The sequence below is a fragment of the Artibeus jamaicensis genome, unplaced genomic scaffold (assembly GCF_021234435.1).
Source record: "Artibeus jamaicensis isolate MK-2021 breed Jamaican fruit bat unplaced genomic scaffold, CSHL_Jam_final scaffold_660, whole genome shotgun sequence".
NCBI lineage: Eukaryota > Metazoa > Chordata > Mammalia > Chiroptera > Phyllostomidae > Artibeus > Artibeus jamaicensis.
In genome coordinates, this window is record NW_026522052.1 from 4203346 (window position 1) to 4230738 (window position 27393).

The window sequence follows — 27393 nt, forward strand, 5'->3', positions numbered from 1 at the left end:
TTATTCTCCCTTTTCAAAAAATCTGAATTGGTATAACCCAGGCATAATATTTGATATTTTTTATTCAAATTGCACTTTGTAGGAAAAAAATGGGGCTGAAGAAATGTTAGAATCTCAGGGATCAACTGTTAAATACTAGAAACACGTTCAGGTAGCAGTTAGGAGAATCTGAGAACCATTTAAGAACAAGGCAGCAATACAAACATAGTTTGAACTGCTCCCAGCTAACTGCACAAACCTCTCCATCACTGTGTAAAGCAGTTTATGTCAGTTTCGACTCATGGTAACAATGAAGGGTTAAGCCAGCTCCCGTCCTCCAAGGGCACATCCTTCTGTCCTTCCTCCACCAGGTGAGAGATGTGGGCGGGCCTCTCAGGGTCTCCTATACTAGTGTCTTGGGACCATGAACTGAGCTCTTGGAAGGAGTCACTGTGTCTGATTTAATCTTTAGTAACTGCCTTTTATCAGATTCCATCTGCAGCAAATACAACAGATTTGTGAGCTTATGAAATGTGTATGGCATCCTCACTTAGTTGATATGGACTCTCTTGATCCTGCTTTTCTAGAAAATCTGGTGTTGCTTGTTTCATTTGGTGTCATGGGGAGCTAGAGTGAGGGTTCATGTCTCTTCCTGCTTCAGTCACTCATACAGTTCAGGAGGCAGCTCTTTGCCAGCACAGCCCCTGGGTCTCTGACTCTGAGCCATTTCTAATAGCATGTGCCGGGCCAGAGTGCTGTCTGTCTGTACGGCACAGGCCCTGGTGCTGCCCTGTTGCTCCAAGCCGTGCCTCGTCCTGCTCCCAATCCCTTCTCTCACCCCCTCATGCTCTCAGGCCCCAGAGCAGCCTGCCATATGACAGACGTCTGTACACTCTGCTGTTTCTCTTCTCCACACATGTCCCACCCAGGGGTATGGTTTGGTCACGATCACTGCTTTGGCGCTGTAAGACAGTTTGCCATCTGGAGGTAGAGACAACTGTCACTACCAATGCTCCTCCTCAGAGGGCGGGGAGGAGGCGGTGAGATCAGTCATCAGAGATGAGCTGCAATGCCTGTTCAACATGTCTGGGGGTGCAGATGACAGTGGAGGATGAGCTCTCTATCCCCCGCCTGGCACCTGGCCTTGGGGGCAGAAGATCAAAAGTTCTCGGCATTGGCAGTTGATACCTCTGTGGTGTTCTCGTGGCCTTGATAGCAAAGTTCTCTTCAAATTCAGGAAATGTGGTACTGGAATAAAAAACAACTGTCAGGCAGCATACAGACTCAAATAGACAACCTGTCTATTTTCACGAAACAGACAGGTTGTATAGGCATGTCACAGTCAATGCAGGCCATGAATGCCAGCAGTGCAGCGCTTCGGGGGCAGTGTCCTTACAAGGCACGGGCAGCTGTGCCTGGGGCTGGACACAGCAGCCAGCGGTGTCTCCCTGTTGGCCTTAAACATTGGGTCAGGAAGGGTCTGCACACAGGCAAGAGGTGGAGCAGCAGTCTTTGATTCCAGGGTTCAGGTCCCTCCCCAGCTCCACGTGCAGGCCAAGTCCCTCTTGTAGCTCTGGGAGTCGGAGGTAGCTGGTGCTGTCGATTAAAAGACTGGGAGGGTGGAGGCAGAGGAGAGGACCTTCTCTCGGAACAGTTAGCAGATGGATCTTTACGTTCACTCAGAGCTGAAAAAAAAGACCTCGGAGTGCTGCCTTCTCCTCTGTCTTGATTGACAATGGGGTGGCTCGCTCCTCCTTTTGAGGCCCATTGGATTTTCCAGAGGGTGGAAGCAGAGACTCCACTGCTCAATTAGAAGGATGTCCAAGAGTCCTCCTTCTTCCCAGCAACTATCGGCTTTTGTCCAGTGTATAGATTAATTTTTCAGACTTAGTGTTAGTTCAGGTTAGATAAAGATAATGAAAGTTTCCTAATCCTCTTAAAGAAGATTTATCTGACTTTGTAGAAAGCTTCTGGAATACAATATGGCTTGTATAAAACTGAGGCCTAATCTTGCCTTTAATTTCAAACTGCTGATGGGTATTGATTTTGCAATGAGAAAAACTGAAAAATTTCCGAGCTGCAACTTGTCTATTTAGGATAAAAAAAAAAAAAGGTGTTTATTTATCATCAGTCCATTTGAGAATATTAGAATCTCATCAATGTTGGCAACCAAGTGTCATTAGAGAAGGGGGACCAATCCCATGGGCCCCTGGCTTCATTATTCCTTCTACAACGTGAGGAACTGAAAGATGAGGTGAGGCTCTCACCTCAGAGCCTGTCCTTACTATTTTACTTGGTGGCCTTTGCTACATAGCTGATGGAATTAATTCTTAACTCCTTCCTTCTGAGAAAAGCTGCATTCATTAAAATATTATCACTGATACACAAACTACATCTTGGCCACTAAAGGGATCATTTCAAGGCACCATGTGAGTGTGTGTGATAGTATGAGTGAGGCTGTACACCTGGGTATCCAGGGAATCCCAACCCAGGGGAAAATATTGCTGCAGAGTCAGATTAGTTGGGCGGGAAAATCCACTGGGCAGCCCTGTATGGGATGGGGCAAAGCGGAGAGAAGCTGGAGACACAAGGAATAAGTTACTCCTGTCACCCAATAGTTGTGCTCAGAGTGGGCTGTGGGATTACCTGTAGGAACCAAGAAGGTTCCTCTAAGAACCATCATCCAAGAATAGTTGAGAGAATTAATGTTAGTGCCTTGAAAGAAGAAAAATTAAGAGCTTCTACCACCTACTTTTTCAATGGGGAAATGCTGATGGCCTTGCTCATAGCTGTGGAGTTAGGCTCTTGTGCTGCTAGGAAAGGAAAGCATTAGACTTGCTAAGCTTAGGGATAATGAAGACACACACATCACACCAGTATTACAGAACTAAGGAACAGGTGTAACACAAGACCAGAAGGGGCATGTTTGAGACCCAATTTGAATTTACTAGCATGAGAGTGAGTTTTCCATGATGGACTATTCCTAGAACATCAGGAAGCAAAACTTACTTATATTTATCCCTAGTGCATAGCACAGTGTCTGAGGCACTTAGTATATGTCCATAAAATGCCCAGAAGAAGAGATTGATGCAGCAAATGAAATGGCATAAGAAGGCAGTGATCATAGAGCTCTTGCGAGCACAGGGGAGCGAGGACTGTGCTAGACACTATGCAGGTGACTTGGAGTGGACAGTAAGTGGGAATAGTTAGTTCCCTGGAGGGATGGGGGTCTTCCCTGTGACAAGCTAAGAGACATGTTATCACAGAGATAACACAAATCCAGTGCGCATATTTAGGACTTCACAGCACTGGTCACAATCTGTCTCATTTGACCCTCACAACAATCCCTGAGAGGCTATAGGCCAATGACTGTTATCTCCATTTGCAAATTAGGTTACTGCAGCTCATGGACATTAAGAGACCAGTCAGTGTCTCCTGTGAGTAAGCGGCAGAACTGGGTCTTGAACCATGGCCATGTGACTCCAAGGTCAGTGTTCTTCCTGCCCACTCTACCATCCTCACCACCCGGAAGGCCTGAAATTACTTTGCTCACCTAGATCCATGGGAATTTTCCACTTGTCTTTTTTTTCCTGCTACTGAGATTGCGCTGTACGAGAAGAAATTGAGGACAAAGCTCAAGGTAGAAAATTAGCTGTGGTTCGGGTAGGATGCTAAACCACAATGAACAGTGCAGAGAGGATGAGAGAGAAAGCAGCAAAGAAGAGAATTAAATTACCAGTAGTTCATCCACTCAGGGACACACATTCTAAATGTTACCTCTTTACCCTATATGTAAGTACTAAAAACATGGCCCATCTGAGAATCCAGTATCTAATTGTTATTCTAATTGTTGTGAGTGCTTAGCATTCTGAAACTAGGGAATATCCCTGTGTTGCCTCAAGTTGTCAGTCATGGTCAGTACACAGGAAAAGCTGGTGGATCTTTGCTACCAGGGTCTTGTTATTCATAATCTGCTCTCTTGACTTAGTTCACTAATCTGTTTACTACCTGGTGTTTTCTTCCATGGAATGAATTTCTCCTGCTAAACCCAATTTTAGATAAAGAGCTAGAAATGATGAGTTACATTAGCTTAGCACATCTGACACTCTATAGCAAGCTGATTCAATTTCTGTGTCACCGAAGACTTCAGGTTTGTGAGCCTGGAGTCAGGTCAGGTGAGACTGGTTGGGACCCAAGTTTCCTTTTAGTAGTAGAGAAGTCAGCTCTGCCAGCTAGCCTGGTCCCGAGTTTTGCTGAGTCCAGCCAGTCTCTTCACTGGACCCGAATTATACAGTGTAAATCTCCTCTCAGAAGACTCTTACACCAACTCTGCAAACTCTACGTCACATTCACATTTCATAAACAAGGAAAATGAGGCTTAGAAGGTTAAAAACTTGCCCAACGCTTCTAAATGCTTTAAATTCTCTTCACCAGACTTGTCTCCAGAAGAGCACCATTCAAATGAAAACAGTGAAAGCACGTTCCATGCGTTATCTTGATATTTCTTCACAAAGCCCTGGGAAGCAGAACAGACAGTTACCTAATTCCAAGAAAAGATTTGAAGAAATTGGTCCAAGTTACAGTAGCTAGTAAGTGCCAAAGCACCTTTGAACGCCAGGTGTTTTCATTCTAGAAGCAGGATTTTGTTCACATACCAGACAGTGGTCTGGTTCTAACTGAAACCAAGTATAAAGACAGGTAACTGTTACTATTTCGGAGAAAAACATAACCACTCTGAGGCACTATTGATAAGGGTGATGACTAAGCAGACAGTCGCTGGGGTGGCCCAAAGCCACCATGAACAGGACCCCCCTGGAGGTCTCCGGCTGCCCAGACAGGTCACAGTTTTGCTAATTTTCAACTCTTCCTTTAAAACTAACCTCTTTTTCCCCACTTCTCCCCAATATTACAGTCATTTAAATGAGCATGTATAATCGTGGGCCTAAAGAAAAGCAGACGGTCAACTGGAAATACGTTTAATTCCCACGGCCTCTATTTTCAATCATCATCACACCTGCTCTTCACAGAGACGGGTGGAGAAGAGCAAATGACCGAGGCAGGGCATCCGGAGGCTCGTCCCCCAGCCTGAGCTCTGCCCTGACCCAGGCCTATGTCTTCACAATGTTTCCTTTCTAGCTTTTTATCCCGGGGTGAGAATGAACTTCCATGTAACTGATTTCCTTGTGAAACACATGCGCATATCTTATTCTTATATTTATTATTATTGTTATTGTTATGATTGTTACTAATTATTTTGCATTTGAAAATAAGGTTGTGAAAAGGGGTCTAGAAGCCTTCCATTCTATGTATATGGACAAAGAAGGCACACAGGCCAAAGGATCCACAGGACAGAATAAGTATAAAAACCCCTCTGGATACCCTTTCCTTGGCTTTAAAATGGAAGGGTTGGACTGAAGGGAGGAAGCCCTTTCTGGTTATTACATTTCATGATTTGTCAGTGCAGTTTCTCTAGAGGATTTTGTATATGCAGGCATCTCTGTACTCCATGTAGCACTGCTCACCCATGCTGTCAGCCACTGCCTTTTGGTGGGAGAGGGTGGGGAAGACAGGCACGCTCCCTCTCCCTGTTCCACCCCAACATGCTTGACCTCCACAGCCCACAACCATGGCAACTGCAAATTAGAACAGGTCAGGAATGCAATCATTTCCTTCAGGATGCCCTCTGCACCCAACAGAGGAAGGGGTCTCAAGTCACCCTCCACAAGAAGGGCCTCCCACGCAGCCTCCCTCCTCGACCACGTTCTCCCGTGTCAGGCCTGGGGTGAAGGCATGCTCACGTTTCCCTGGCAGTGGTCCTACCGCTTTTATCTGAATTTGGCACATTGTTTAGCCTGAATTCATGTTCACATCCATCTGATCTCCTAGGTTACCACACCTTTCTTTTCTTTTTTTAAAAAAGATTTTATTTATTTGTGAGACAGGGGAAGGGAGGGAGAAAAAGAAGGAGAGAAACACTGATTGGTTGCCTGTTGTACATGCCCAGACCAGGGACCAACCCTATATCCCAGGCATGTGCTCTGACCAGGAACTGAACTGGTGACCTTGTCCTCTGTACAACATGCCCAACCAGCTGAGCTACAGCAGCTAGGGTACCGTACTTTCTTTACATCATGTGTAGTTGGTGACAACACAGTCCAAACCACATTTTGTAAAATACACACATACACACAATTATTTATAACATGTCTCCTTCTACGAGCTTCTGCTCCCATTGTTATGAGTAGAATATGGGGCTCTCCTCTGCTCTGCTTGGAAACTAAGATCATAACACACACACGCACACACACACACAGCCACACGTGTGTGCACACAGTTTTCATGGCTGTTGTTTTCATGGTCTAGGAGATTGTATCCCACCTCCATTAAATATGTAGGTTCAATTCCTCCTGAAACACTTCTAATCTTTTAATATAGAAACTGGAAGAGTTGCGATTTTCCAAGGCGAGTGAGACCAAAGCATAATTTGACATTAGATGAACACATTGTCAGGGCTGCATTGGTCCAGCCCTGACTGCGAGTCCCACCTGAGGCTCCTGGCTTTGAAAGTTTGTAGGCTTGTTTTGAAGCAAAGGAACAGGTACTTTTCCACATGATCCAAGTTGGTGCTGCCTGTCTCAGCATCTGGTTTGGTGACACACACAGTAGCCAGAAGGAGAAGGGGCACAGCCTGCAGCTGTCTTCCGTCTTATTTGCAACAGACTTAAATAAATGCAACAATCATGAAGTCTGTTCTCAGCATCATCACTGATGTGGAGATGAAGGAGGAAATGAAATGCCTGTAATGTTCTACTCAATATATTATTTCAATAATTTTAGTTATTTATTTTTACAGAGAAGGGAAGGGAGGGAGAAAGAGAGGGAGAGAAACGTCAATGTGCAGTTGCCTCTCGAATGCCCCATAGTGGGGACCTGGCCTGCAACCCAGGCATGTGCCCGGAATGGGCATGGAAACATTGAATTTTTGCCTTTCGGGACAATGCCCAACCCACTGAGCAACACCAGTCAGGGCTGTTCTACTTAGTGTGTGTGATAATCTCAGTTTATTTCCTAAGAGTCCAGTCTGTCAGTAGCTAAAAAAAAATTTAAAAGCAAAGACAACTTTCCCGTTGTTGTGAGCGGGGGACGCAATCTTTAGAAAGGTAAATTAGTAAATGCTCACAAGTTCTCCTGACAGATATCATGACGCGCATTTAGTCAGGATCCCACGTAAGAGTTCGAGCTTTACCACCCACAAGAGTAGTTAGTCCCAGCTCAGTACCAGAGTGACCTGTGAGTCTGGTGTGGCAATGTTCTCCTACATGTAGCAAGTGTACACATAGTCAGAGCACCTGACTCACATCCTCGAACCTGACTGTGCACCTCTATTAACAAGTTTTACCTCAAACACAGAGTCTTGGCAACAGTAACTGTCCTTTGTACTTATTTCTGTTCTGGCTTCTCATCAAGGTATCAAAAAGCCTTTGACTCACTGAGAATTCTCTTTTATAGGTAGAAAAATTGGAGACCAATAGAAGTGAAGTAAAATAATTACAAGAAAACCAGTCCAGAGTGTTTTTTTTAATCCTCACCCAAAGACTTTTTTTTTCATTGCAGAGGGTGGGGAAGGGGGAGAAAGAGAGAGAGAGAGAGAGAGAGAGAGAGAGAGAAATATCCATGTGAGAGAGAAACATCCATCGGTTGCCTTCTTGTACATGCCCCAGCTGGGGGATGACCCTGTAACCTGGATATGTGTCCTGACTGGGAATTGAACCACCCACCTTTTAGTTTGCAGCACTACGCTCCAACCAACTGAGCCACACCAGCCAGGGCAAGGATATGTTTCTTTTTTTTTAATATTTCAGAACCATGGCTATCATGCACTGAGTACTTAATATGGCAGTTCCTTTACAGAAACAATACAATTCTATGTTCCCATTAACCCCAGAAGGTGGGACACATTTTCCTCATTGTTCAGTAAGGAAATTAAGGCTCAGATAGGCTAAAGAAATTGCCTTAGGTCACCAGCTCGTAAGTAGAGAGATCTGATTTGGGCTTTGCTCAGTTTACAGTTTAAGCATGCCCTTAACCTCTTCTTGAAACTTTCTCTTGATTCCATCCCTTTTAATAAGAAGACTGGACTAATACACCAGTTCATTTACAACACACATGCTTCCTTTGCCATGTTTGCTCTCAAAATGATTTCATTCTAACATCTCTGCAATCTGGATCTGTCCTCCATATGCCTGTTCTTCTTCCTTTACTTTGTTTATCTTAGTAATTATTACTTCCTTCTTGAAGTTAATGTCAGGTGTGCATCATTGACTCCTAAATCCTAACTTCCTCCTTAATTCCAGGCTTTTATTTCTAATATTTTCTTGAACTCTTCCACTTGGGTATCCCATAGATATCTTCACATGTCCCACACTAAACTTATGTTTTCACTCCAAAACTTGCCCTTCCTCCTTTAATTCACATTCCTACTTATGGACATACAATCCGTGGATAAAACTGTGGCTTGAGCCCTGCTGCTTCTTTCTCTTTACCTTCTCCATCCAAGCAGATGTCATGTCCAATAAGTCCATTCTTTTCCTTTCTGTTCCCACAACCACTGCAGACAAAATGTGGAGTCTCAGTCCCCAATGCCTTTTCACAGTCTCACTCTAATTGCTGCCCGAGCCTCAGTCTCTGCCTCCCTCGGATCCATTTAGCACTGATGACTGAATGTTCCTGATGCACACATCTGATCTGTCACTTCCCTTACTCATAATTTTAATGACTCCCTATTGATGATAAAATAAATTCAATGTGTCTTAGAGCATGTTTCCAAGTTCTAAATAAGTCAGAGCCCAACCTACTTTTCCACTCTAACTTTCTACTATTCCACGCACTCTAACTTTTATATCGCGCGCACGATTTAGCCAAACACTCCCTATAAGGCCCCCACCCCAGGGTCCTGCATTCTTTTCCATTTCCCACCTGATCCATCCATTGTGAACACTCCTTTCCCTGGATATCTGAACTCCACAGACCCCTCAGAGCAGTGCCCCTCCCCAGGCAGCTCTGTCCCACTGCCCTGTGTTGATGAAGTATATCATGTCTTCCCTGTCCAACACCATGGCCTTTCACCACCAGTGATGATTGAGAACTTGGGATGTGTCTAGCCTGACTACAGAACTGAATTTTAGTACTGTTTAATTCTAACTAATTTAATTAAAAATAGCCATACAGGCTGATGGCTGTCACATTGAACAGCACAGTTTTAGAATTTCTAAATCCCCAAAGCTAAAGTCTTTCTTTGGTATTCCAATGCACTATTACCCACACTTCCCTATGATACTTACAACTTTTCATTTCATATTTCAGCTATTGGTGGATCTCACTCTATTTCTTCTCTAGGTTATAATTTTTTGGAGACAAGAACCAGAGTTGGCTCCATCACTTTTATACAGGCAGAGCTTATGGATTGCAATCTGAATTAGCATGACCATAGTGGTAGCTATTTAATAAACTTATATTAAAACTTACAAATTGGGGGGGTGGGGTGGGATGGGAGAAATAGATAAAAAAATGTACTTGAAAAGTAACTAAATAAAATTTAATATTAAAAAAATTAAAAAGTAAAAATAATAATAAAATTTGAAAAATAAGAAAAAAAAACTTACAAATCAATAAAAATAATAGCATCATGTCCTAAAGTGGCTGTTACTAGAGACCACACCACAAAAGGCAGCATCCACCTTGTATTTATGATGTTTGTCACTGCATGGCTAGGATAGATGGCTGCATACTGTAGGCACAAACACATCTCTATTGAACAAGGAAGTGCTTAGTAAATCTTAAATTTTTTTCATAATTATAGCTTCTAAGAGAAAGATGTGACACAGCTACTTTCCTTTAATGGTGTTGGAAATCGCTCCCAAAGGAGATGTCCCAGAGGGCAGCCATGGCAGGCAGCCCTGGAAGTTCACCACCCAGCCTCTTGTGGTTGGTCAACACAATGGGATGAATAGGTGTTCTGATTGTCCAGCAAGAAGACATTAATGACCAGTTAGCAACTGTGTTCAGGTCAATTAATTTATATTTGTATTTTGCAAACTAAAAGTTGCCCTGTTAGATTATTGATTCTTTGTCCCAGTGTTCAATTTGTTTTTAATTGCACCATTTCTGGGCCAAGCCCTCCCTCCTGGCAAGCTGGCTATAAATCTGCCACCATCTCAACAATCAACAATAAATGTGTCTCTTCATGTCATTATTAATATGTCTCTTGGATTGGTTCATTACCACAGTTAACAGTTTATAAGAGCCGGATGGCACACTGCCAGGAGGACTCCTTTTCCCGAGGGCTATTTTGTCAGGAGAGAATTGATGTCCTTAGGCTTCCGTGTGTCTGAGTAAAGGGGCCAGGGATTTAATTTCATATATCTGGAATACAAGCTACCTAATCCTCTTTTTATCATAAACAGCTTTAGAGGAAGATATTGTTGGAGTGGAGATTTTGCCCTTTTTTCAATTCTTCTTTCTTCACACTTATGTTATTTTCTTAATTCCTTCTTAATTTCTGTTCCAGTGGATTCCTTGCCTATCAAAAACAACATAACAGCCACCTGGATCATCTAAAATCCCCAAATAAGTGAGCTATATGCATCTACAGAGAGTTCGAGTTTTATTATTGGATTATTGTTAGTTGAAAGTAGAAGGGTGTTCTCTTTGCCTGGTTTGTAAATATTAACAGAACTGCAGAAATACTGCACTCAGAATGCCACCTTCCCTGAGGTCAGTACTAAAATAGAAAAAGTTCTATCTTAGAATAGATATAGTCATTGATTATAGTATTGTTATTGGTTCTTTTAGTTTTTTTAATTTTTCATGGGAAAGCACAGATTTTAAGTGAATTTGTGGGTTAAAAATGAGATCTTCTGTGCCCCGGAAATGCCAAAGGGGACATCCACATGGACTTATTGTGTTTCTAACCCCCTGCAGTGGCCCGAGTCTGATAGCAGCCAGGATGTGTGCCATTTGCAAGGCACAGGTTGCTCCAGGACAAGATGTTTGGTTTCCCTCGGACAGAGTTAAGTTCATTTTTGTTCAGGATATAGATCCTACACGTAATTTATTATTAAGAGAAGTTACACTCATGGCTTCTCTCCTTGGCCAAGCTCTTCAATGCTGCTCAAACTGAGCTTTTTGAAAGAGAGGATGTGGGGCTCTGCATGACACCTGCTGTGGGGGGGACTCTTCCAAGTCCCCCCGTCTGCCATGGATGAAAGTAAACACTACCAAGACATGATCTGCTTGGGGAGGAGAGGTGGTCAGTTTCTCTGAGGAAAAAGGCCTTGAGCCCCTTCCTCCAGGGGCTTTTATTGGGTTGTAATACACAGGAATACAGGGTGGCAAGGATCAAACAGTAGATAACATTTCAAAGAAATCTGAGGGCTTAATCTGATTCAGAGTCTATCAGGAAGGGGTTGCAGAACTTTGGGAGACATAATCATTTCCTGCTCAGACCCTTATATGAATGAAAGCACTCTTAACAAAGCAGGTTTCACAGGATTTTTAAGGAATTCTTCCTTATGCCAAGTTTCTTCCCAGATTTGCTCTAGCAAGGCCAGGAGCTGCACCCCTCCCCATCAGGTTTTCAGGCTTAAGTGGATTAGAGCCAGGAAGTGCTTCTCCTAGAGGACAAGGGGACACAGGCAATGTCACACAGCTGGGGGGCAAGGGTTTATTGCTCACTCTTTGTTGCAGCCCACCAAGTCCTTCCATGATGGCCTCCCAAGTGATTGAGTCTGGCTTAGGTTGCCCCTCGCTGTGAGGAGACTTACCTGTCATTGACTTCTGACCATTCTTTGAGGACAGGGAGGAAACTGAGGCAGCATTTGCTACCAGAGACAAGCTTTGTCTCCTATGGCTCAAATTCTGGAGGTTGCTCCTTTATCCTTAGCCACAGGGTGCAGTTACAATTCCTGAAACCAGGCAGAGAGGTCCCCAACAACCTGCCATTTCTTTTAATAGGAGTTGAAGTGGCCCAGGGAGGTGGTGGGCACGGGAGTGGGCACAAGAGGGCCAGGGAGATTTAGGGAAAAAAAGGTGGTTAGGGAGGGAGATGAAAGAACAGAAAGAGGGCCACGGAGATGAATGGAGGATTAGAATAAAGACAGAGGATGAGAACAAGAACAAAGGAAGCAGGAAAATGGGGGAGTGGTCAAGAGGAAGAGGAGACTGCAGGAGCCCAGCCAAGGGCTCAATGGACTGAGGATACCTCCCCAATGGACTCAGGGAGACTATGGGCTGAGCTCAGAATCACTCGGTGCCCCATGTAGGCTTCTCCTGAGCAACCCACATTGCATCCTGATGCCCAGGACACCCTACAGTTCTCTCCAAAAATGGCCCCCTGTACACTTGCTTTCCTGCTATTTTGCTGTAGCTCCTTCAGCGTGTTCTCTACAAGAGGCAGGTAGAGATTGTCTGATGCCATCATGTAAATGGGACAGGAGGCTCGGACACAGCCCCCAGGTCCCCCTTATCCACATCTCCCCATTCTCCCCACACCAGCAGCAAGAACTAATCCCATCTCTGGCAATAAATGGTTGGGCTTGTGTTCCAAGTGCTGGAATATCAAGGTCAATCCTATAGAAAAGGTAGTATTAATGATAATCAAGCATACACAGAAAAGAAACACACTTATGGGCCTGCTTCTAGATAAGAAGCAGGCAAAATTTAACTCCTGCTTGGGCTTCTGGCTCTGTGACCTTAAATGAGTTACTTACCCCAGCTGAGGGTTAGTGTCTTCATCTGTAACTCGTGGGTGATAAAGCTGGCTGCACCTCCTTATCAAGACTGTTGCGCGTTAAGTGGACAGCACACTATTCTTTACTAGGTCCTGTGCAAAGAGAGATATTACAATTATTTGTTTTAGGCTGCTTGTTTCACTTCTAAAAATACCTCTGAGGCTGCACAACAGGTACTATGCGAGGGTGATTCAGTGATATTCTAGTCCCCACTTCGCAGGGAGGGATGTGTTTCAAGACCCTTAGTGGATGTCTGGAACTGAGGATAGCACTGAAGCCTGTATGTGTTTTCTTTTTCCTATTTGTACATACCTTTTCACCTAAAGGAAGCATTTTACGGCTTTCTTTCGGCATCTCTGAATTGCCAGCACCACTACTACTGCACTATGGGGCCATGACTAAGTAAACAAGGTGGCTTGAGTCCAAGAGCAGCTACACCAGGACAGTCCATCTGATACCCCAGAGGGTAACTAAGTGACTAGGGGGCAGGGAGCATGTACAGCCTGCATGTTCTGGATATTCAAAGGCTGTTTATGTCCCAGACGGGATGGAGCGGGACAGCACAAGATTTCATCATGCTACTCAGAACTGTGTGCAGTTTAGACCTTATGAATTGTTTAATTCTGGAATTTTCTGTCTAGTATTTTCAGGCCATGTTGTCCTCATGTAGCTGAAACCTCAAAAAAGTGGAACCACAGGTAAGGGGGGAACAGCTGCAGTTAGAACTACCCACCATCCCATTCAAACATGGTTCTACCACACAGACATGGAGCCACTGGTCACCTGTCTCACTGACTATAGTGGACTTTGTGGACAGTGATGGGAGAATCATGCCATCTTCTGAGCATATAACAATATGTGTGTGATGTCCCCTATCCTTGAGCTGTATGTCATTCTTGTTGTATTTTTTAAAAATTCCCCTGCCCTGCTCATGTAGGTCAGTGAATTGAGTGTCAGCCTATAAACCAAAGAATTGTTGGTTCGATTCCCCATCAGGGCACATGCCTGGGTTGTAGGCCAGGTCTCTATCTGGGTGCACATGAAAGACAGTCATACATTCATGTTTCTCTCCTCTTTCTCTCTCCCTTCCCCTCTCTCTAGAAATAAATAAACACAATCTTTAAAAACATTTATTTTCCAATTATTTTTGATATTGTTTAAATAACTTCATAGTTTCATATCCAAGAAGTACCTCTGAAAAAATACATACATACACACACACATATAAATAAATTATTCTTACTGAAGAAAACAAAGAGATGAAGTAGATAACTTTAAGGCAATAGAAGAATAGCCACTAAATCATCCTGAAAGCTTTGGTTGAAGGTTTTGTTTTTCTTGAGAGTCTTCTGTCCTTGCATAAATATGACTTGTGTAAAGAGATGCAAAACTTAGAGACCTACCTGAGACCACACCTTCAAGAGGACACCACTATATTACCAAATAGCTTAATCTGTAATGAGTTCTCTTTATTGCTATAGCATCCAAAATAAGATAAAATAAAATAAAAGTCTATGCTCCAGTTTCAAAAGAGAAAATGTCTGTGGCTGCAGCATTCAGTCCCCCAGGGCCCACTTTAAACACCCACCGATGTGAGTGTTAAGTGACAAGCCCAAGCCTGGCCATGGTTAATTCAACACACCAACAACGAATAACAGAATCTGAGAACGCAAAGTAGCCACTTGAGGAGTAAAGCTTCCCAGTCCTTGGCTCTGCAGCAGCAGGGTGTAAAGTGAGGGGACAGGAAAATCAAAGTTCCTTAAAAAAAAATTTATCACACATAGAGGCAAAACGTCTCCACAGCAGGAAAGAAAGTGGAAAACACACCAAATCAATCACCTTAAAATAAGGCTTAAAATCTACTGCCTAAGATGTAGATGGGGAGGGAAGAGTGGGCCCAGCAGCTTGAAAATCTTTTATTAAACTGCATCCTGACTGCGGTGGCACATACAGGAAAATGCAATTAAGGTCAGACCATCAGGAAGATGCCCAAAAATTGCTCTGAGAAAAACCAGGGGGGAGCAATCACCAGGCGACTTGCAAAAGAAACTCACTTTGAGTAAGTGCCAGGCAGGGGGTGAGAGCACCTTCGATGAGGGGGCACACTGAAGTGAGACCTCGTGGCTTCGCACTGGCCCCTCAAGATGAAGGTGCGGAGCTGTGCACAGGAGGAAGGGAGAGGTGAGAATGCAGTGCCCCGCAGGTGTGGGCCGGGCTTCCTTTTAATCAGGAGCTTTGTATTCTTTCTTTCGACTCCAGTCCCCTCAGCCCCTATTTTGTGTTTCATCTCGTGTGCCCCTAAGGAATGTACGTGATCATGAGGTGGTGTCATTTCAAATACAAAGTCACTTGAGTGTCACTGTAGGGTCTCAGTGGCCCTGCCAGCCCCTCAGACTCCGTCCGGGTCCACGTTGTGCCTGCTCACAGCTGTGAGCCCTAGCTGTACCTAGCTGACAGCTGTGGAGCCCTGGGGAACGCATACCGGCAGCTCCGTGGAGAGACTGGACTGCTCTGAATTCACCCAATAGTAATTAAGAGCACGACTTCTCCTTAGAAGCTCCAGAGACAGGGTATGTGTCTGGGGCAGTTCTGAGCCTTCGCTAGGTGGTGCAGTGAGACTGGCTGACCATGAAAGCCACAAGAGGGTGTGACCACCTCCCTCGCTCTCCCTCCCAGGGCACCCCCCTGGGGCCCCAGTGTATCCGCCTATTCAGGGGCTTCCCCTTGTCAATACTGGAGGTGTTGCATGAGCTCAGGCTTTCTGAGTAGCTCACTCCTGGGTCTATCTCTGTCACATGATGCTGTCACCAGTGAGTGACACATTTGAATCCCTCACCATGAAGATGGGGACAGAGTTTTCACCTCACTAAAAAACCCACACCTTTACCTCCCATGGATGGCACAAGGCCTAACATAGACTAGGTGCTCAAAAATGCTTATTGAATGTGTCTGGCATGTAATGAATAATCAATAACTATTTAATAATAAGGTGGATAGAAATATTTGCTTCAGGGGAATGGAAACAAATTGATTTTGGCATGTGTCCATGCAGAAGTAAATTGTGAATTACATGTTATGCAGGTATAGCTATCATGTGAGTCTGGTGGTAACTACCAGTCCCTCCTTCCTCAATAGGCTATAAATGGATTCTTAAGTCAAGAGCAGTTACGACAGTGTTCATCTCTGCTCCAGCCTGGCCTGTCTCTAATCTTGTGCTGATTCTGGGTCTTCTAAGTCTTTCTTCCATTGTCCATAGCCCAAGCTTCCCACCGGCACGCCCCAGTCCTCACCACTCTGCTCCTTTCCTGTTGGCTGAGATGACGTGCCGCTTGCTCTGGGTTTTCGGTGTGTCCCCCATGCTCAGACTCCGGGACAATTGGGAGGTCACCCGTTATGCGTACCCTGCTCTACTCCTTTCTATCACCCTTTGCTATTGCAGCCCTCTGTGGGGTTCCGACGGGGCAGCTCTGCCAGTGCGAGCAGACTGGTGTGAAGGTTCTGGCAAGAAAGGCATCAGCTACAAAGTGCCTGTGGTGACCGCAGCAAGAGGGCTTTATAGGCTTCTCTGACATCAGGAAAGGGAAACTGATTTCTAGGTATAATACAATTTGGAACCTATGCCAATTTTCCTCAGCAACTATTACGTTGCAGTGATTTTCTGTCTCCAACCAAGTAAATGTTCCCCAGGTTGCCGCTACCTGGAATAAAGCAATTCCCATGCTAGCTGAGCAGGGTTGGTGGTTCGGTCATTTATTGCCTTCGCACAGGACGGCTGTGCTTACATCTTCTTCCCCTACTTTACTGCCTCCTAAAGTTGTCCCTTGTTCCCTTTCCTCTTCCATTGATTTCTTCATTGCCTGCCTGTTCCTTAATCCTTTCTCTCTAAGCAGGCAGGGCTCCTGGACCCTTTGCAGCAGGGAAAGCCTCTCTGGAAGGGGCTGAGGGCCAGGCCGACTTTGGCAGGCAGGACATTTGCATACATTTACATTTAGTTGGCCTGCAAACATGATGATCAGTTCTCTCTTAGAAGTGAAAGGTTTCCTTTGGAATTCAGGACCTTTAGGTTCTAATAGAATACAACTAAGTAAGAGGGGCTAATATTCATGAAATAGTCATTGCTATTTCATGGAAGAATGCAGGGGTGGGCTTTATGGTAATGAATGGTGGACCTGGGTGTCAGTGGGAGAGCTCCAAGTATGGGAGTCCTACTTCGCCTGTGGCCACAACTGCCAGGATGTCACCTTGCCCTTAGTTAGGTAAAGAGGTAGGAGGCTGCGTCTGTGTTTTGATAGCATGCCCTCTACAAGCCACCTGACGGGTTGCTCAGGAAGCCTCTTTCCTCAATGCCTCAGCTTCTCTCTGTGAGTAAATTCAGCACATCTGTGCTGAAATAAGTTTTCAGGCCACCAGCCTGCCTTTTCTTCATTTGCTGATCATTTTTAGGGTCCCTGATTCATTTTATTTCTTCGGAGCCAAGGTACGTCCTTAGGCGGGACCATGTTGCAGGCATCCTTTAAAAAGCAAGGGCTTAGTGCTCCGTTTGTAGAAAATAATCACTGGGTTGTAAGAACAGAGTGTGGTGAGTCAAAAGATCTAGAGAACTCCTCCAGCATCCATCCTTTTGCTGTTTTAGGGACAGGCATTATCTTCCCTGGATCTGTTTCCTGCTACGCAAAACAAAGGGGCAGAGGTGCATGATCTCCGAAGTTCATTTCTGCTCTCAAATTCTAGGCTTTTATGCCTGGGATTACGCATTTTGTAATACATGTTTTATACCTTCACAGATGGATTCACTATATTGCAGTATATCCATTGTCTCATTTGTTCACTCACCAAATAGTTAATATGTACTATGTGGTAGCACATTCGATGAGAATTTACTGAGCATCGTCTTTGCACTAGGTACTTTGCTACCTACTGAGGATACAATGATGTAAATCTTCTATCTGCCTTTTGTGGGGTTATTTCCATACTCTTTCTCACTATTCCACACTTTGTCCTTGGTGGACAAGAGGCTGATTCTGTCACCACAAACACCTAAACTGTGCAATGTGAATGATAGCATTAAATAATAATTGGTAGAATTAAATGGAATCCCAGTATGTTTCTACAGGTTGCTCTTGTTTTTATATTTGTCATGGGGAGTTAGGACATTGACAAGAATGAGAATAGTCACAATTAAATTATGGAATTTACTATTAATTAAAATTTACTTTGGGAAATGTTACAACAGATGACTGGCTAGCCTACCATTTTAGTCTCACCATAAACATTCTATGATTCCCTGCGTAGGTCTATGTGCTCTGGATATCAAACAGTCTCTTCTTAAATAATCAATAAACCTACCTATCATTTATTAAATGTCAGTTATATTCATGCTGTGTTAGGACTAAGGGGAGGAATGGAGAAAAGGCCGAGGAAGGTTTCATTCTTAACGGGAAACCAGATACACTCATAAATGGTCAATAACAGTGAGCCTTTCCCGGCCACACCACATCCCGTTCACTACTCTCCAGAAACACATCTTTAATCTGTTCACTTCTTTCCATCTCCCCTACCCAACACTGTAGGTCAAGACACCATTGTCAACCACGTAAATCACTACAAAATTGCATCGTTTGGCCATATCTCTTTAAAATTTTCTTTAAAGTGGTAAAATGTATGTAACATAAAAATGACTATTTTAGCCACTTTAAAGTGTCTGTTGAGTGGCATTAAGTGCATTCACCATGTTGTGCCACCATCGTCACTGTTGGTCTCTAGAACATCTTCGTGACCCCCAGTCTTGGTACTGGTGAAACAGGGACTCCCTTTCCCTTCCTCCCCCTCTTCCAGCCCCTGGACCCACTCCACTTCCTCTTGTGACGTTCAGTTATCCCTATTGCCAGATTATCTCCTAAAAGAATCTAATCATCACACACAGATATGGAATTTAGTCTCTTCCATGGCTTCCCATGGTTCTAGGTAAACTATAAAAATCTCTAATGGCCTGTACTCCCTGGGAACTCAGATCCACAGCTGCCTCTCGGGCCTGAGAGAAAAGAACTCTCCACTTCAGATCCTGTGCCCCGGGCAGCATGGATTCCTTCCTACCTCAGAGCCTTTGTCTTGGCTGCTTTCTCTCAAATGTTCTTCTCTCCTGTCCACCTAGTCAGTCATCTCCTGGAACCTTTCAGATATTATGTCAGCTACCACTTCCTCATCGACCTTCTCTCAACCTCCTAAGCCAAAACTGCGTATTATAGAATTTCATAGCATTTCCATCTCTTTTATTTTTATTTTTAAAAGATTTTATTTAGTTATATTTAGAGGGGAAAGGAAGGAGATACGGAGAAAAATATCAATGTATGGTTGCCTCTCATGTGTCCCCTGCAACCCAGGCATGTGCCCTGACCGGGAATCAAACCGTGATACTCTGGTTCACAGGCCTGCACTCAATCCACTGAGCTACACCAGCCAGGGCTGCATTTCCATCTCTTTTAAAAGCACTGTTTGCATTGTTATTAAATATATATGTATATGTATATATATATATTTATACATATTTTTAATTTTATAATAAATGCATCTCTTCCACTGGACCTTAAGATACATAAGGGTGGAGAGTGTACCATTTATGTTCACTTTTTCACTCCTAGTAATCCATGTAGTGCCCAGCGTGTAATAGGCCCTTGATGAATAGTTTATGGATGAGCAGATGAATGCTGTGAGCACCAGCAAGGGTGGCCATCAGAGTTACACCAAAGGTTTGAAAGACAGGGTCATGAGGACATTGGCAAAATTGGCCTAAGATAGAGAGGATTATCCTGTCCCACTGAATGAAACAGGATAATCAGTTTACTGTTTTATCATTTCTACATTTGCTATTAAATCTTTTTGGCATGTCAGTTTTTTTTTTTTTTACATTTTACTGATAATAATATAATGATCAAGATGATATTGGAAAAACAAGAATTTTAAAAAATTCTAGAGTATGACTTTCTTTGAAGGGGAAGGGAAGAAAAAATAATATCATTGAATGATAAGAACTGGACAAGTAATTTCATATGATACTGTATTTGATATTAAAGTTTCCTTAATAGAGTATCTCTGACATTTCTACTATGACCTTGAGAGCTGTAAAAAGAAATGAAACCGAATCTCAGAGCTGCAGAGTGATGCGCTGAAATCACAACCAGGGAAGCTGGTCTGGAGCGTAGTCATTCACACTCTCAGGCAAGTTTTCTGTCTAGTTAACACACTTATTCTTCCATTTTTTAATGGATGAATTGATAAGATCAATCAGGCCCATTTCATTTCTTAAGAAATGTTTTAACCAAGTGACCTTAGTTCTGGACCCCTAGAAAACAGATCCTGAGGCAGAGAATAAATACTGATGTTTTATTTTGGAGGTGAAATCCCAGGGCAGAGTGATTGAGGGCAAAGGGAAGTGAGGAAGAGAAGGGTGGGAAGCAATACAAGGAGATGATTTACCGATGCTGGGGACCGGTCAGTGGTGAGCAGCGAAGAGTCATGGCTGGCCGCTTGGCAGGCGATTTCACCCAGCCATACAGGAGGTCTGCAGACCATCTCCAGAGAGATGGTCCCCTGAGCCTGTCTACTACTGTCAGGAAGAGTACAGAGGGAACTTATGGCCCGACTCGGTCCTCCTATCACTTCCTGTCTTTGGGGAGGGGGGGTAAGTTTACTTCAAAGGAAGTGAGCTGCACAGACTCCTGGGTTGCATTGCATTCCCTCTGCAGCAACCCTGAGGGAAGCCAGAGCCCCGTGCCCAATGGAGGACCAAGGGTGAAGGGGACAGAACATCCAGGGACTTCGGGTGCTCCACAAAGGCAACTCGAGCAGCTGGCCAGCCACGGGGCACAGGAGGCTGAGCAGGCAGCCAGAGGGTTGGGAGTCAAGGAGGCCATTTGAAAAACAATGTCAGAGTCTTACACAGGCTTTTGGAAGATTGAAGTGTTTGGTGTAGTTAGCTCTTCAGGTCCAACCTCCTCTCACAGTGGCCAGATGGCGAAAATTTACAAAGACTAACACAATCCCGCTTCAGTGAGAAAGGGATATCAACTGCAACATTCAGACACTGTGGCTGGGAACTGGCCCAGCTTATGCTAGAAAACGGCTTGGTAGTTTCTATTAAATCTAAACATATATCTGTATTATGTCCCCAAAATTGAACTTCTAGAAATTTTCCCAAGAGATATGTGTATATGTGCACATTAAAAGTATAAATAAGAATGTTCACAGTAGCTTTATCTGTAATACCCCCAAACTGGAAACCACATAATGTTTATTAAGGTGATGAATGAATAAATTATGTAATACATATAATGAAAAACTGCTTGACAATAAAAATGAATAAACTACTAAAACACACAACATGGAGATATCTTTCACAGATATATAGAATGAAGAAAGCTACACACAAAATAGTGTCTATGATGGTATTTCATTTATATGAAATTCAAGGAAGGCCTACTAGTGGAAATCTTTGGGGGAGGTTATTAAGTAGAAAAGAGCAGATGGAATCTTCTGAAATCAGGGAATGTCTTATATCTTGATCTGTGTGGTGCTTAAATGAGTGAATACACATATATAACTTCACCTAGCTGTACATTTAAGTCTATATAATTTAATTCATCAAAGTTATGTCTGTATCTCTCTTTCTCTCTCTCACACCCCACCCCCCACATACCAAACCTCTCCCTTCCTGAGATTTTATTTTTAAAAAGATAATCTCAAATTGCTAGTGGAAACATGTGGATACAAAGCATCAAAATCCATAGTCATGCTGGTGGAAATCATCTTCTTTCACAGGATCTCAGGGAAGCATTCCAGGAGACCCACATAAGGGAGGCTGAGGGTTCATGGTAAGAGTCATTCATTGTAGAAGCAAAATCAAATGACTGCCCCTGGGTGGAAATAAAGGGCAGCCCCTTGTTCCCAATGTCTCATCTCCATCCATCCCACCACAGAAAAAGTCCAACCTTGTCTTTATCAAAAATAGGGCCAATGTCTAGACATTCTGTGCCATGCCAAAGTTTAGTCTACATAAAAGCTTAGCCCAGTTCCTGGCTGTGCTTAGGCTGCTGGTGTTGCTGTATCCAGGACCCAGGCTTGGCTTGGAGCCTGCCTGTTGTCCCTGCAGACATAGGTCCAGGGCCATGTGGTTGCTAAGGAGAGAAAAGGTGCAGACAAAGGGGGTGAACAAGTATTACTGAGGAAGAGAGGGAGAGATTATTTGTTGGGCTGACTGTATTATCTTGGGCTTGAATAGGACCAGGTGCCTTTTTCAAACTAACCAATAAACTTTTCAAGTTTTTGTAGGCTTGCACCGAATACTCCTCCTAACCAATCAATTTCCTAGGTCTTCCCAGGGTCTGTGTCCCGTATGGAAGCTGATCCTTTTCCCCGGCTAGGCTGATAGGCCTCCAGGGTCACCATCTTGGCTTTACTGTGCCTGTGCCCAGCAGAGGAATTTCTTCTGCTGTTTTTATTCCTTCCCTGGTTTGCCTGCTTCGGGGGAATTGGGACCAGATGCCAGAGTATTCCCTGGGAAGTGTGTGAAGCTATAGCTTCCTAGTGAAGTGGTCCCAGGATCGGATTCAGCTCCCAAGTTTATTATGTTTAATAATGTCTGATTCCCTTTGCTCCCTTCCTCCCTCCCTTTGCAGATTAATAATCTGCTACCTATGCTAACAATAGCACTGGGATTTGTATATTAGAAACTTTTGTTTAGAAAATGTGGAATATGTCTGTCCTCCATGGAATTTGTAGACACCAGAGGAAAATGACTGGTTTGAATTACTAGGGAGGGGACTAGTCATTGTCTCCTTCCACCCCTAGAGCCAACAGGTACAATTAAATTAATGAGTTATCAAAGGAGAACACTTAGTTCAAAACACAAGCTACCAAATGGATCACATAGACTGCTAAAAGATATTTTCTTCTTGCTCCAAGAAAAATGATGAAAAAAATTGACTCACAAAGAAAGCACAGAAGGATGACAAAGCTTTAGTCCAGCAGTAAAGATCAAAATTGAAGTCCCTAAAGTGACAAGAGAAGAATCTCAGGGAGAATAACAATGAATAAAGGGGAAAGCCATCCTAGAAAGAGGTGTCAGACAAACAAAGACAACCAAGAAAGCAGGCTCTTATAAAAGAGCCAAACATGAAAAGAGGAGAGAAAAGCACAGAAACCTATAATAAGGACACTGAAGAAGCAAAAAGCACAAAAAGAGGGGGAAAAAAGGACTCGAGATAAAAAAATAAAAATAAAAAAAGATGAAAAGGAAGGGGTGAAATAGCAGAGGGAAAGGAACCAACCAATTGCTCTTTGGAAAAACATGGCTGCGCTAGAAAATTGATGTTTCCGCCCTCAGGGGTCTGAGCTCTCGAGGGTTAAGGAGGCCAGGAGCCATCCACTGTGCTTGGTGCCCTCTGGGATGGCCCTGGCCCTTCCCATGCAGCACCTCAACAGAGAAGAATCCTGAGACCTGGAGAGTGAATTGAACTGCTTAGGTTTCACTCTCTCACATGCTAACATACCACCTTTTGCTTTGGAGGCTCTGGTAGCTCTTCTTTCAATCGAAGTTGAAGGCGTGAATCTGATTCAGCTGATGTAAGGAAAGGATCTTCATACAGTGGGAGGAGGAAAGAAGTCAGAAACCTGGCTTTGATCTCTCCTCCTTCCTGTGGAGCCTCAGGCCACCTATTTAATCTCTTGGATCCCTGAGTGTAAATTGGGGATAACGCTGACTCTGGTGATCCTTCCAATGGGAAGGATCTCCAAGACTTTTCATCCAACAGATGAACTAGAGAAATGTTAGAGGCTGCCATTATCCATTTTTGTTATGGGAGAAGATTGAGTGCAGATTTCAGGGCCTTTGCTAATAAAGTCAAAAGGAAAAACACATAAACACATATATTTAGAAAGGATATCTTGGGTTTAATGTTTGTTCCATGAGAGAAAATGCTGGCATCTGCTGCTCGGTGGTCAAACCCCCAAGAGAGCATGCATAAACCGTGTTTGAGAAGTATGACTACCGATGGATCCAGAAGCAGCCCGGGCTCTGATCCTCCCTCTGCCTGCCTTTTCAGCGGCTCCCTCATTCAGCCCCTGCAGTGGTGCTTGCCTCGTGCATTTTGAAAAACTGAAACATTAAAAACAACAACAGCAAAACAGAGTTGATTAATTACTGCAAAAGCTGTTTTGGGGGAAAAAAGAGAAAAGTTGTTGTCTTATTATATTTCTGAAAAAAATGAACATTTTATTGCTTCTAAAAATTGCTCCCTGGGAAGTACTTTCATTCTCTAATTGTTCATAAATTTACTGACAGGTGGTTACACGGTAGGTGTAACATTGTTATTTTCATTTCATTATACATACTGTTTTAACAAGAAAATCTGGATGGGATGAGTATCATATATCATCTGAGGTACCCTGAAAATGTGTGGTGGCCAGGCGTGACCCCAGGCTGCTGCCTCCCCAAGTCGCCTCGGGCTGAACTCCCTCATGTGGGGTCAGTCTGGACAGCAGTGCCTGGTCAGAATACATTAAGGTGGTGACAGTAAAAATAAATCACTTTCCTATGGTTACTCTTTTGCTTAAAAAAAAATAAGATTTAAGATTAGCTTTCACTTTCACTGAAGGATCTGTTGCAAGCTTCCATGACCAGTAACAAAACAAATTTTAGAGTTTCTATGTACTCTAAAAAGCTGGTTTTTGGTGACCGTTAGTTGTGTTGGACAGATGACTTCAATTTAATATGTAATGGTACAATACTTTACACTCTTAAATCTGTGAAGCTAGGAATTATTTCAGGATTATTTAGCCTATCTGTAGCAACTCACATTTTGGCTAGATCATAGTAGGCACTCAATACTTACTTGCAAGTTACTGTTCTAGCCATTAGTTGTAATTTATTTGCAGGGCTTAATATGTCAACTAATAAAACTATCATCTCATGAAAATAATAATGTTATGATTTACATAAAGGCAACAACAAGCAAATGAGTTCAGCAGCTAGGTTCAAGGGTTTATGAGAACTGAGGAGGTGGAAAGAGCTCGTATAATTGGCTCCTACCCCCACCTTATTAAACCACTCATATCAAGGTTATCGTTAACATCTGAGCAGCTCGCTTTCATCTTGCTTCTCACACTTCATCCCTCAATAGATTTTGAAGATGTTTGCCACTTTTCCCTTATAGTAATAGCCTTTTCTTGTTTTGAGGGTGCCCCTTACTCCACATTGTCTGGTACCCCTGTCTACTCCTCATTCTCTTTCAAGCCTGCTGCATCCCCATATGTAATGACCTCGTATTTTTCTTTCTATTCAAAACCAGGGCTTTCATACAAGTTTTTATCATTTCCTACCGGACTCCCCCATTTTTCTGTTGTTGTGTTCCTGTCTCACCTCCCTTCAGTCTGAGCCCCCCAAGACTGGCCTAGTGACATTTTCATGTCACTCTCAATTATGCACACAGTGACCATCATAGGGGAGCTAATGTGGGCTTTTGCACTGGGTAGAAGTATGAAAAAATGTGCATTTTAGGAAAGCATCCTGATCTGAGGGGGGCTTGTGACTTCTGTCAGCTCGTGACGTTTCCTGTTCCACAAAGTCTGAAACCAGCCAGGCCCTGGACTGTCTCAAAATCACTGTGGCCTCATCTCCCTGGACCTCTGCAGTCACTGTGCCTATGGCAGGGACGCCTCTGCTCCTCCCCCAGGGTATAGATCAGATGTCACCGCCTTAGGAAAGCCTGTGTGAGCTGTAAGGGCTGAGCCCACACTCCTCCTCTGTGCTGCCACCTCACGCACCGTGAGGTGGCAGAACTTCCACGTGTCAGAATTGTCTGCTTGTCATTCTCTCTTTAAAATCAAACCATGAGTTGGTCTGATTTTGGAATCAGACACACAGTCTTCTGTCTCCATACACCTAGCACCTAACACGGTGCTTGTCATCCCTGAACTCTCAACATGTGTCTGTGCACAGTACTAAAGAAGCTCTGAGGTGTGCCTGCAGACCACTTTCCCAGTTCCGACCTGCCTGCTGTAGTCCTTTGGGGCCTCCCAGCACCTCGGCGGTGCAGGGCGCCCACTGGAGTTGCTGGAGCAGTGGGCTTTCTTCCCCTGCATGGCGGGCACACTTCCCTTACACCACCCGATACACTGTGTTCTACTTACATGTTTGCGTACCTGCCTTCACTTATTTTGGGGGGAATAGTCATTGAGCTCCTCCTATAAGATAGGTGCCAGGCCATATGCAGCTCCTTTCCTCAAGGAGCTTATGATCTTTGGAATAAATAAAACCAACAATGATATTAATAGGTGATGCACTGTAGGCACTATTATAGATGTGTGAACAATAAGGCCAAAAGAGGAATGGTCACCCCCTTATACAGACAGCTGAAAACGTTTTATGGGAGGGTTTACAATAAACAGACTCTGGAAGGACAATTAGGCATAAATCCAGTTGAGGATGGAGAACAGGCAGCGAACCTGTGGAATAGCACAGCCTGTTCAAGATACGATAAACTCTGGGAGGCTGAAATGTGTCAGGGAGATTAAACCAGGCAAAGAGGCAGAAGCTGGGTGCTATGGTGAACAAGATGCAAAGATAAAAAATTTGGAAACCACAGCAAGATTCAAGGAGGAAGACAAATGTGATTAATATGACTAGATTTGATTTTAAAACTATATTTTTCTTATCCTAAATGCAGATAAAGTATATAGAACATATTGGAAAGGGCAGTTAAAAACTGAAAAATCAGTTTATTTGTAGGAATAGGGTTTTTTCTCATAAATAATAATCCACTAATGGCATGTTGGCATGACCTAAATAAATGATGGTACCACAAGTTGTGGGAGTGTGTCTAGGGTTCAAACAAATGGGTTTATTGCTGTATAAAAAAATTAATGAAGTTATCAATCAAGCTCCTAGATTTAGGATTATATTCACAGTCACATTAGTTCTTTTGCTAAAAATATTTCTGGTGTATTGAACATTTGAAAAGGAACATTCCATATATACACAATACATATACATACACACACACATATCTTTTAGAAAACAACCATTTTATGTTACATTGAAATTATAAGACATTGCACCTGCCAACATTGAAAAGCTATAAATAGAGAGTGAAGTAGAACTCAAGAGAGGAAATAAGCAGATTCATTATATATCTATTGCAATTAGGAGATTATTTTGGTGTCAGATTAGAGAGAAATGGTTTTGAGTTGCTTAAAAAACTTAGAAACAGTTATGTATATCTTACATATAATGATCAGAAAAACTATATATCTCTTGAAATAATTGTTATGGAGGTGATAAAATTATCTAATAAGTCTAACTTCCTACGTGAATTGGTTGAAGTCACTTCACGTGTAGGTAGAATTTATAGTATCTTCAAGGGGAAAACATTTAAGCCAAGTTACTACAGCACCTTTTACAGCAGGGATATTGAGGATAGGGGTTATATGCAGGATTCCGAGCCTTAAATATTTGTGCCTCAGACACAGAGCACTCTTCTGCATGCTGGTCGGGCTCTGAAGATGTGGCCGTGTAAAAGTCCTGGTCTCTGCCTTCTCGGGTTTACACACTGGCCGTGGAGACAGATATGGGAGC

At 43.4% G+C, this 27393-nt stretch overlaps 1 protein-coding gene across 5 annotated transcripts in view; it reads left to right on the plus strand.

Moving 5' to 3' along the window:
• OPCML (opioid binding protein/cell adhesion molecule like) overlaps positions 1 to 27393 on the plus strand; it is a 548902-nt gene that overhangs the window by 261675 nt on the left and 259834 nt on the right. The gene's annotated exons all lie outside the window — the stretch shown is intronic.